This window comes from Mus caroli, unplaced genomic scaffold, assembly GCF_978045245.1.
Source record: "Mus caroli unplaced genomic scaffold, Mus_caroli_1 scaffold_4, whole genome shotgun sequence".
NCBI classification, from domain to species: domain Eukaryota; kingdom Metazoa; phylum Chordata; class Mammalia; order Rodentia; family Muridae; genus Mus; species Mus caroli.
This window is the reverse complement of record NW_028227259.1, coordinates 119,120,973-119,132,188: the sequence shown is the minus strand read 5'-3', so window position 1 is coordinate 119,132,188 and position 11,216 is coordinate 119,120,973. Positions and strand designations below refer to the sequence as shown.

Below are 11,216 nucleotides of genomic sequence, written 5' to 3'. Positions count from 1 at the left end.
TCGTCTCAAAATCAAACAGAAACAAAGAAATGCAGACGGCTCAGAGCACTGGCTGCTCTTGCAGAGGACCCAGGTTCCATTCCCAGCACCCACAGTTGTTGGTAACCTTAGTTCCAAGGGGTCCAGTGCCCTCCTCTGGCCCTGGAGGGCCCTGCACACGTGTGGTACCTGGGCATACATGTAGGCAAGTCACTCAGATAAAGAGAATAAAAGCTATTTTTTTTTTTTTTTGGTTTTTCGAGATAGGGTTTCTCTGTGTAGCCCTGGCTGTCCTGGACCTCCCTTTGTAGACCAGGCTGGCCTCGAACTCAGAAATCTGCCTGCCTCTGCCTCCCGAGTGCTGGGATTAAAGGCGTGTGCCACCACGCCCGGCAAAAACTATTTTTAAAAAATGAAAAAAATTGGGCTGGAGAGGTGGCTCAGCAGTTAAGAGCACTGACTGCTCTTCCAGAGGTCCTGAGTTCAAATCCCAGCAACCACATGGTGGCTCACAACCATCTGTAATGAGATCTGATGCCATCTTCTTGGTGTGTCTGAAGACAGGGCCAATGTACTCACATACATAAAATAAATAAAACTCATGTACATAAAATGAATAAACCTTTAAAAAAAAAGAATTTCTGTGGTATGATAATAATAAAATACAAAACTGGTTTTCACTTGTTTTTTTTTTTTAATTCTGTTTACCATTATTCAGTGGCACGTAGGTGTGGGGGAGGGGCTCACGCATACACAGTTGGTTTCCCCCTCCAAGACTCGGGTCCTAGGGATCAAACTCAGGCCACCCAGCTTAGCAGCAAGCGCCTTTATCCCTTTATCTGAGCCATCCTGCCGGCCTAATTTTTAGTTGCTGTTAACTTTTCTTGAGGAAATGGTCACCAGTGCAGCTGCACTTCTCTTGGCTCGGTTCCTTGGGGAGAGGTTGGCTTTCCTCATGTGATATAAGGATAAAACCCAGCCCTCATACACAGCTAGGCAGCCTTTGCCTCTCGGAACTCATTTCCTTATTACTCAAAACTCAGGTAATTTATTACTCATTACTCAGGTAATTTCATCATACCTGCAGTCACAAGGGGGTATGGCAGCTTACACCTGTCACTCTAGCGCCTGGGATAGCCTGGGCTACATACTGAGAGTCTGTCTCAAACAAAACAAAAACAAACAATCCAGGGGCTGGCAAGGCAGCTCAGGGGGTATAAAGGTGCTTGCTGTCAAGCATGAAGACCTGCGTTCGATCCCCAGGACCTATCTGGTGGCCTGTGAGAACGTTTTTTCCACAGGCTGTGGTCCTGTTCCCATATGCATGCCCACCCCACCCCACCCCACCCCCACTGCACTAAATACAGTTTGTTTGTTTGTATGTTTCTCTGTGTAGCTTTGGCTGTCACGTAACTCCTTCTGTAGACCAGGCTTGGCCTCAAACTCAAAGAGATGCCCCTGCCTCTGCCTCCAATCACCACTCAGCCTAAGTATTTTTTTTTTTTTTTTTAGTTAAAACCAAAACCAACAAAGGAAGCCATAGGCCTTTGAAAGGTGGAAGTTTCCCACGGAGAAACACATCCGGAAGCCCACATCCGGAAGCCCTTGAGGGCTTTTGGAAACTGCAGGGCCACCTCCAGGGCTTCTGATCTGGCCGGCTGGAGCTAAGCCTGGAGGATTTGCTTGTTTAACAAGTTCCTGGAGGTGAAGCTGAAGCAACTCCACTCGGAGAAAAAAACTTGTCAATCATCCTCTGTGGACCAATGAGTGACGGAAGGTACCTGCTCTTTGGAGTGGCTTCTAATGGAGGAGGTAGCCTGTGACCCTGGGCGGAGCTGACTCTCTGGGTGAAGCTGGCCCCGGGGTCGCATCCTCTGGCTCACTTGATGCGCTGGTTTGAATCCATGGTCCCCAGTTGGTGGCTACTAGGGAGGATTAGGCGGCTGGAGAAAGTGTGGGCCTGGGGGCTGCCTTTGAGGTTTCTAATGGCTATTACCAGTTAGCTCTCTTCATCCTGTTTTGGGTTCAAAATGTGAACTCTGGACTGCTGCTGGCCCTGCCTGCTGCCTGCCACCTCCACTGCACTGTCATCCACTCTGGAACCTCAAGCCCCAAATCGACTGTTTTTGTTTTTTTGTTTATGAGACAGGGTTTCTCTGTATAGCCCTGGCTGTCCTGGAACTTACTTTGTAGACCAGGCTGGCCTCGAACTCAGAAATCTGCCTGCCTCTGCCTCCCGAGTGCTGGGATTAAAAGTGTGTGCCACCACTGCCTGGCACCTGAGGAAACTCTTACTGAGTTCAAGATCTTCTGACTGAGATGCCAGAGAGTGAAGTGGTAAGTCAAAGCAATGGGGAGGCTGAGGCAGGGGGATTTCAAGGGCCTCACAGTGAAACCTTACAAGGAAGAGGAGGAGGAGGAGGAGGAGGAGGAAATAAGAAAAAAAAGAAAAGAAAAAGCCAATTAATTTATTATCGGGGACAGCATTGTGAATTCTTTTGGTTTTAGAAACAGGGTCTCATGCATCCCAGGCGTCAGGATGACCCTCAGTAAATGGTGATGTTCCTGCCCCCACCTCCTGAGTGCTGGGTTTGTAGGCCCTGCCCAGTGTATAGCCCTATGGAGGTTGGACCCTGGGCTCTGCACATCCCAGGCAGGCCATGGACTACATCCTCAGCCTGACGATCGAGAATTCTGATTCAGATTTAAAACCTCTCACTAGTCAGACCTTGAACTGTTTTTCAGTGGTTTCAAGAGCTTCACCCCTTCCTTCATTTTACTCTCCCCCCACCCCACCCCACCCCCGCCCCTGCCTTGCTCCTTAGGCTGCTTTGCTCCAACTTTGGCTTCCAACTTGCAATCCTCCTGCCTCAGCTTTCTGAGTAGCTGAAATTATAGGAATCCACCATTGCACACCTGGCTTAATATATAAAAAACAATATTTACATTATATATGCATATATAATATAAAATATATAATTTATAGTAATATAGTAGAATATAATATATGCAAATGAGTGAGCTCAGACCCTTGGCAGGCAGGTGGAAGCCCCACAGGTCTCCTGGGATCTAGAGCCTGTCCACCCCCAAAGATAGTAGGGTAAAAGGGTAGTGGAAACATTGTGTGGGACCCCCCTCCCCAGTGCCATTTCTGAAAGAAATTAGGCCGGATTTGGAATACCACCCTGACCTTGGGTTTTCTATTACACACAGCTAGGCGCAATTCCTGATGATACTAAATTACTGTTGCTTTCTGAGCTGACTTGGGCTGCACTCGCTGGCCCTCTAACGGACGAGCCTCCTCCTGCAGGAGCAGACAAGCTCTCTCGGGCCTTTTTTTTTTAGGGGTGAGGGAGGGAGATAAGGACATTAAGCCCCTCCCCTCGCTTGCTCTACTCCTTTCAGGTCTACAAGAGGAATTAGGATTTAATAAACAGCTGTGGAGAGGCGGGCACAAACATCCGGCCTGGGAAGGGGAGGGCGACTCAGCCCGGGATGGGTCGAGTCCCTGAAGCACGAAGCTTTGTCAGAGTAAGGGGCCATACATAGGCTCAACCCTGGTGGCGAGTTGGGGAGGAGGCTTATCCGCCGGTTCCTGCGTCCCAGCTCCTGTAGGCACTGGATGGGGCTGGGAGGTTTCCTACAGTGGGCAGTCCTGATGCTAGGCTTCCACGCGGTACCGCTCTGGAAGTTTCTGCCTTCTTCTAGGGAAGATTCTGGATTGCAAGTGGTAATTCTGCAATAATTTTCATGTATTAGACACACAGTCCTCCCTGGACAGATAAAGAAACAGACTCAGGGGAGCCACGGGATCTGCAAAGCCTGAAATTGTCTGCCCAGTTCGGGGCTCTTCCAGCCAATGGTGCCTTCAACAGGTCCCTGAGCCCTACCTAGTTCAGTGTGTGTGTATGCGCATGCGTGCGTCCGTGTGTTCCAGGCTCAGTAAGAGGCCAGAGGTTGGTGGAGGGTGTCTTCTATCATGCTCTCCACTAGTTTCTGAGACAGGGTCCCTTACTGACCCTGGAGCTCACTCTTTCTAATAGATTGCTGGCCAGTGAGCCCCGAGATCCTTCCGGTCTCCGCCTGCTCTGTGGTTACAGATACGCAAAGCCACACCCAGGTGTCCTCATGAGTGCCAGGGATCCTAGCTCGGGCCCTCACGCTTGCATAGCAAGCCCTTTATCCAGGGAGTGTTGCCAGCCCTCGTTTCACTGTTTGGCCAATTTGATTGGCATCTCAGTATCATAGATGTTCCTGAGCTCTTGGCTTGTGAGAACCAGATTGTCTCCTAACAGCACCTGCGGAGCGGGGAAAGCAGGTGAGATCCTGGCAAGGCTGCCTGAAGTGTTTGCTCATACAAGAGATTCTCTGCCATTTGGACGGAGGGGGCAGTCTCAACCAGGAATAAAGTGGGTGGATCTGAACAAAATTTCCCGACTGGAGAATTCTTAGGCAAGGAATGGCAGGAAGCTGTGGCGCGTGGAGGTCGAGCGCCCTCTACTGCTGAAGAAGATTGCATCCACGCGGAAGGACACCGGACCTGCTCAGCCCACGCTGTTTTTCCTGCTCCGAGTTCGTCTGCGTCCAGGTTAGAGCTGCATACAGTTGGCCCGCTTTCCCTGAGTTCACGTCTCATTGGATTGAATACACACCTTCGAGAAAAATCCGAGAAAGAAGGTAGTGGAAGGAGACAGCCGAATTTCGCAAGTTGTCCTTCGCCCTCCACACGCTCACCCCGCAATATACAATTAATAGGAAATGTTTTTCAGGGCTGGTGAGATGGCTCGGTGGGTAAGCACTGACTGCCTTTCCAAAGGTCTTGAGTTCCAATCCCAGAAACCACATGGTGGCTCACAACCATCAGTAATGAGCTTTGACGTCCTCTTCTGGTGCCATTGAAGACAGCTATAGTGTTCTTACATATAATAATAAATAAATCGTAGGGGCAGAGCAAGCAGAGATCCTGAGTTCAATTTCCAGCAACCACATGGTGGCTCACAACCATCTGTACAGCTACAGTGTACTCATATACATAAAATAAATCTTAAAAAAAGAAAGAAATGTTTTTCACGGGCCAGGCACACCTCAGTTCTCTTTCCTGTTGGATGTGTTCGTTCCTGGATCTGCACCCGGCTATGAGAGCGGGTGAGAACCGCCCTGCAGAGATGCGCTCAGAACTCGGGCTCAGAAAATTGTGCGTGGACGAGAGCCAGAGACAAGCTTTGGCCACAGATCCAAAGGAGCAGTGAGTTAAAGGCAAGATAACTCTGGGATGGCTGACCCAGCATCCCTCTTGCTGGGTCACAAAAAATAATTTAAGAAATATGTTGCCAGGCAGTGGTGGCTCATGCCTCTAATCCCAGTGTTTGGGATTAAACCTGCACAGCTGTTTTTTTGAACATTTACTATGTCTGTGGAGACCCTGGAGGGGTGAAGTTGCCGAACCATGGATCCTGGAAGGATCTTAGAGAGATCTAGACGGTAACACAGACACACCTGTCTGGGTGCCTTGCAAACAACAAAAACCAAACAACATGAAAACAAACAAACAAACAAACCAAAAAACCACAGTCGTGCCCTGCCCCCTTCAGTCTGGTCAAGGAAGCAACTTTTATTCCTTATTTACACGATATAACTTCCTCCTGAGACCAGCTTTATGATACAGAGTAAACCATCAAACTGCATGCAAATATGGTCACAGAGCCGGAAATGAAGGTGGTAGATTCTAATCTAATGCCAGGATCCAGTCTATGGACACAGTAGTGCTTAGCTAGGACATCCTTACAGGTGTTAAGGAAAACAAGACAAACAAACAAAGCAGGCCATGTCTCTGATCCCAGCACTCAGATGCAGAGGCAGGCGAATCTCTGTGAGTTCCAGGACATCCTGATCTACAGAGTGAGTTCCAGGCCAGCCAGATAGCTAGACCCTAACCCTAACCTGTCCTAACACAACAAAATAAAATGCATAAAATAGGGCTGCAAAAGTGGTCACCCAACAGTTTTTATCTAGTTTGCACAAAGCCCTTAGAGACTATATAAATATTCCTGGCATGGGGTGGGGGGGTAGGAGGGAGGGGAGATCAGGAGCACAATGTTATCCTTGATACATATGTTGATACACCCTTGATACACAATGTTATTCTTGATACATATCCTGGGCTGTATCAGGCTACCTTGTCTCAAAGAGTAGGGGGAGGGAGAATAACTGAAGCTTTTTTTTTTTTCAATGGATGTATTGTATTTTCTTACAGTAATTGTTAGGTGTTAAGCCTCTTGGTTTTGTTTTTTTTTTTTTAAGATTTATTTGTTTGGTTTTTTTGCTTATAAGGGTTTTTACCAAGATGTATATAAATGTGGCAGTGCATGCCTTTAATCCCAGCACTCGGGAGTCAGAAGCAGGAAGATCTCTGAATTGGAGGCCAGCCTATCTACAGAGTGAGTTCCAGGACAGCCAGGGCTACACAGAGAAACCCTCTCTCAAAACAAAACAAAACAAAACAAAACAAAACAAAACAAAACAAAACAAAACAAAAACCAAAATTAGCACACTGAGTCCAACCAATATGAATAGTGATTATATATGAAGTGAAAAAACTGAGAACTTTGGTGCTACAGATACGGCTTAGTGGTTAAGCCCTCTTCTTTTAAATTAATTAATTTATTTATATGAGTACACTGCAGCTGTACAGATGGTTGTGAGCCACCATGTGGTTGCTGGGACTTGAACTCAGGACCTACAGAAGAGTCAGTGCTTTTAACCACTGAGCTATCTCTCCAGCCTGGTTAAGCCTTCCTACCGAGGACCTGAGTTCAATTACCAGCACATAAGTCAGGTGGCTCACACTTGGCTATAACACCAGCTTCAAGGGGCCAGACTCTTGAAAACAGCAACAGGGGGCTTACCTTAGGCCCAAGGCCAGTCTCACTATCGTGAGTTCCAGACCAGATAGGAGTATATAGTGAGACCCTGTGTGGTGGTTTGAACAAGACACATCCCTCTTAGGCTTTGGAACACTTGGCCCCCTATTGGTGACATCATTTGGGGGAGGTTTGGGTGGTACGGTCTTGATGGAGGTCAGACTTTGAGATTAAAAAAAGCCACCACCACTCACTGTCCGAGGTTGAGCCCTCAGGCTCCTGCTCCAGCCACTAGGCAGCTGCCAAAGCATGAAGCCACAAAAGAAAAGCACAGTCTCCTCCCCGGTAATAGCATGGACCAAGGAACAATGCCAGACCCTAGGAAAGAGGGCACCAGGCTCCCAAAGGCAGCTGCCCACCCTAGACCCCAGCTCTGAAGGACTCTGATCCTCACTGAACCCCCGAACCCCCCAACCCCCGCCCCGTGCCTCTCTTTTTCTCCTCTGCAGAATGGAGCTATAACAGAACTCAGAAGTGTTTTGAAAACCCAGTGCATGACAGAAGTGTGCGGCAGTGCTGAGCCAAGCACTTGGTGTCTTCATCTGTATTCACGGCTACACAAACAGATGGGTAATTTACAACAACCAGAAAGCAGTTGGGGTCATGGCTCTAGAGACTGGAAAATCCAGGAGGGTGGGGAAAGCCTAGCAGCTAGCCAAGACACCTTCTCACTGAGCCATAGAGGAAGGCAGCAGGGCAGGAGAGGGCCATGCTCCGTTTCCCAGCAACTTCACTTCGGATAGTCTGCCCCGGAAATGAAGACATGAAGCTCTCAATGAGGCTGCAGACCAGAGGCACTGCTGCCCTGGTGTGTGTGGTTTTCCAAACTATGAAGAAAATATTCAAATCACAGAATGGATTGGACTTTACTACCACACACAACACACACACAAATACACATTCACACCTTACATGCACACAGCACACACACACCGTATACACATAAGCATACCCCATATACACCACATACACATAAGCACACTCCCCACATGCACACACACACACACACACACACACACAATTTACATATAGTACACACACACACACACGCTATACATACTCCACATCTACACAAAACACACCATTAAAAAAACCCACATAAAACATGGTTAGTTATAATGAGATTGATTTAATAAATATTTATTGAGCATCTTACATTTAGGTGTTCTATAGCATATTCCCAGGCTCTGACTACATCAGGGAACGAATCAGAGAAGAGCCTACCCTCCTGTAGCTCACATTCCAGAAAATGAGCAGCCAGCCAGCATTGCCTGGTTAGTGATTCTTCCCGTCCCTGTGATTGACACCTGTCAGAGCAGACCCTAGGGAGAGAAGGGTTTATTTTGGTTCATCGTTGGGGGTGGGGGTTACCCATCACAGTGAAGAAGGCAGGGACATGAGGCAGCGGTCACATCGTAGAAAACAGAACCAAAAATAAACAGTGACAGAGGAATGAGTCAAGTTGATTTTTTTGTTTGTTTGTTTTTTGTTTTTTGTTTTTCGAGACAGGGTTTCTCTGTATAGCCCTGGCTGTCCTGGAACTCACTTTGTAGACCAGGCTGGCCTCGAACTCAGAAATCCGCCTGCCTCTGCCTCCCGAGTGCTGGGATTAAAGGCGTGTGCCACCACGCCCGGCTATCAAGTTGATTTTTATTTATTTATTTTTGTCTTTATTGACTTTACTGTCTGTTTGGAGACACGGTCCCACCTCTAGCCCAAGCTAGCCTCAAGTTAACTATGTGGCTGAAATTTGCCTTAAACTCCTGATCCTCCTCCTTCCATCTGATTACAAAGTTTTTAAATTAAAATAATGTCCGGCATGGTGGCACATGCCTATGATACTATCAACTGAGAGTCTGAGGCAGGAGTCTGAGTTTGAGACCAACCTCAAGTACTTAGTGAAATCTTGTCATTGAAAAACAAAAATCTGCCAGGTAGTGGTGGCGCACGCCTTTAATCCCAGCACTTGAGAGGCAGAGGCAGGCAGATTTCTGAGTTCGAGGCCAACCTGGTCTACAAAGTGAGTTGCAGGACAGCCAGGGCTACACAGAGAAATCCTGTCTCAAAAAGACAAAAAATAAAAACAAACAAAAACCACACAATAACAAAACCAAAAAACACTTGGAAAAAAAAACCCAAAACGAAAAACCTTGGCTGGAGAGATGTCTCAGTGGTTAAGAGCACTGACTGCTCTTCTGAAGGTCCTGAGTTCAATTCCCAGCAACCACATGGTGGCTCACAACCATCTGTAATGAGATCTGACGCCCTCTTCTGGTGTGTCCGAAGATAGCTACAGTGTACTTATATATAAAATAAATAAACCTTTAAAAAATTAGTTACGGGGCTGGAGAGATGGCTCAGTGGTTAAGAGCAGTGACTGCTCTTCCAGAGGTCATGAGTTCAATTCCCAGCAACCACATGGTGGCTCACAATCATCTGTAATGGGAACCGATGCCCTCTTCTGGTGTGTCTGAAGACTGTAACAGTGTACTCACATATAAAATTAATAAATCTTTAAAAAAAATTAGTTACAATAGAGATCTATCTCAAACAAATAAACAAATAAATAATAGGATAAGATTTAAAATGTCAAAACTCTAGTGGGCACAGTGACTCCTATGTTTAATCCCAGCTCTCCAGAAGCAGAGGCAGGCAGATCTCCATGAGTTTAGGGCCAGCCAGGTCTACATAGCAAGTTCCAGGACAGCCAAAGTTCATAGTGAGACCCTGACTCAAAACCAAACCAGACCAAAGTAGAGCCAGTAAGTGGGGTCCGTGGTGAAGGCGCTCACCACTCCGCCATGCAAGTCTAACAAACTCAGCTCAAACCCTGGAACCTGAGTTTGGACCCAGAGGCCAGGGGAAGTGGAAAGAAAGCATTCATTGCCAAATTGTCCCCTGACTCCGTATTTGCACCCATGCTTAAACTTACATACATACATACATACATACATACATATGGGCTGGAGAGATGACTCAGCAGTTAAAAGCACTTACTGCTCTTCCAGAGGTCCCGAGTTCAAATCCCAGCAACCACATGGTGGCTCACAACCATCTGTAATGGGATCAGATGCCTTCTTCTAATGTGTCTGAAGATAGCTCCAGTGTACTCACATACATTAAATAGATAGATGGATAGATAGATAGAGAGAGAGAGAGAGAGAGAGAGAGAGAGAGAGAGAATACATACATCAATACATAAATTAAAAACAAATAAAAACAGAAAACAAATGAATGTCTTGCTTAAGTTTCTATTCGTGTGGTAAGACAGGAAGCACCTAGAGGAAGAAAGGGTTTATTTCAGCTTACAACTCTCAGATCACATAGTCCATCACTGAGGGAAGTCAGGGCGGGAGCCTGGAGGCAGGAGCTGATGCAGGGGCCGTGGAGGGGCGGCTCACTGGCTTGCTCCTCCTGTCTTGCTCAACCTGCTTTCTTACACCATCTAAGCCTGCCTGTCCACGGGCACACCATCCCAAGCAAACTGCCTTTCCACACTAACCAGCAGTCAAGGCTCACCCACAGGCCAGTCTAGGGGGGGCATTTTCTCGACTGACCCTCCTGTCTAATGACTCTAGCTTGTGTCAAGTTGACATCAAACTAGCCAGCCCAATGAATTAAACAATAACATAATTTAAAATGAATTATAATTAAATGTAATATAACTATAATAATGCAATAATTATATTTATATATAATTATAATAAATTTTCATTTTAATGAAATACCATGCAAATTGCTTTAAATTGTAACTTAGTTATTTTTTTTTTCTAATTTATTTCTTTTCATCTTATGTGAGTTAGTGTTTTGCTTGCGTGTGTATGACTGAATGAGGGCGTTGAATTCCCTGGAACAGGAGTTACAAAGAGTTGCAAGCCACCATGTAGCTGAGGAATTGAACTTGGGTCCTCTGATAGAGCAGCCAGTGCTCTTAACTGCTAAGCCATCTCTCCAGCCCCGACTCCGTTATTTTTTTAAATGTGTGTGCTGGGGACAGAATGTATGCGTGCCAGGGACGTGCTCTACCAGTGAGCTATGTCTCCAGCCCCTTTAACGTTTCATCTTATTTGTATTTTAAAATTTAACACCGTTTGTCAAAAATAACACCCTTTCACACAAGACATCTCAAAGTTCTTGATAGCCGCATGTGGTTGGTGGCAGGATTGTTGGTAGCCACTTATGGCCTTTGCTGAGAACGAATCCCGAATCCCAAGTGGAGCATCGTACATGGAGAGGGGCTTGTAGGAAGGGGGCGTGGTCGCCTGTCACACGCTTGACTCTCTAGCTGGATTCTTGCCCGCTGCTGGCCTGGAGGCT

General features: G+C 46.8%; 1 long non-coding RNA gene across 1 annotated transcript; it reads right to left on the bottom strand.

Annotated features, from left to right (window-relative positions):
• Positions 1-8,008: 8,008 nt before the first annotated feature.
• On the bottom strand, positions 8,009-10,639 carry LOC147005340 (uncharacterized). Its single transcript, XR_015046987.1, has 2 exons — positions 9,897-10,639; positions 8,009-8,221 (listed from the first exon to the last, which is right to left on the bottom strand). It is a non-coding gene; the product is annotated as an uncharacterized LOC147005340 (long non-coding RNA).
• Positions 10,640-11,216: the final 577 nt, after the last annotated feature.